Below are 1,047 nucleotides of genomic sequence, written 5' to 3'. Positions count from 1 at the left end.
TTCAATAAAAATACGTTCGATGTGAATATCGTACTTATGTCACATTGTGATACATTATAATAATTTTCGATCGTATCGTAGGTGCTGGAAGTGGTATCGGAAGGGCGGTATGTCGTATTTTAGCTCGAGATGGGGCCAAAGTCGTCGTGACCGATCAGAATGTCAAGAACGCTGAAGAAACTGTAAACACTTTGGAAGGTTTGTTTATCTCAATTAATTAACATTTTAACGTGAATCAAAACTGAAATTGGACAAACTCAAAATCTTATTCGTAGTTTTAATTTGTCGAGACAATATCTGTTTAAATCTTTATACAGGATTTCGCAAATAACTTGTTTTTCCGGGAGACAAAACATTTTTACATCAATATGTCTGCGTTTTAGATTTCTAATACTATGATGATTTTCATTTATGATTTTCATTTCCATTTCGAGACCAACAAATTCTGCATAATCTCTGTTGCTAACTTTGCTTCATTTTACTTCTTATATTAATCTTCCTTCAACGGTATATTCATTATTATAGGTACAGGTCATGTTGCTATGCACATGCAAGTTACTGAGAGGGAAAGTATTGAAACAACTTTTAAAGATGTCACAAAGCAATTCTCAAGACCACCTACTATCATTGTGAATTCTGCAGGCATTGCATTCAAAAGCGATCTATTGAATTTTAGCAATGAGAATTTTGATGATATAATCAATGTTAATTTGAAAGGTACTTTCTTGGTAATGCAAAGTGCTGGAAAAGCGATGATAGAAGCAGATGCAACCAAAAATTCTTCAATTATCAACATCAGTTCAATGCTTGCCAAGCTTTCGGTTCCCGAATATCATATTTATAGTGCAACAAAAGCTGGAGTATCAGCTATGACTAAGTCTGCTAGTATAGAGTTTGGAAAGTAAGTAATATATAAATAAATGAATAATTAAGTAAATATATATATTTATATTTATATTTATATATATATAAATATATATACACGGTATATATATATAAATATATATACACGGTGACCCATTTTAATCGACAAACGGAGATATCTCC

At 31.5% G+C, this 1,047-nt stretch overlaps 1 pseudogene; it reads left to right on the top strand.

Moving 5' to 3' along the window:
* The first annotated feature begins 38 nt into the window (after positions 1-38).
* LOC106751190 lies at positions 39-933 on the top strand (annotated as a pseudogene).
* Positions 934-1,047: the final 114 nt, after the last annotated feature.

Source organism: Dinoponera quadriceps, unplaced genomic scaffold, assembly GCF_001313825.1.
Source record: "Dinoponera quadriceps isolate SergipeBrazil2010 unplaced genomic scaffold, ASM131382v1 scaffold9461, whole genome shotgun sequence".
Classification (NCBI taxonomy): domain Eukaryota; kingdom Metazoa; phylum Arthropoda; class Insecta; order Hymenoptera; family Formicidae; genus Dinoponera; species Dinoponera quadriceps.
This window is presented reverse-complemented; position numbering and strand designations above follow the sequence as displayed.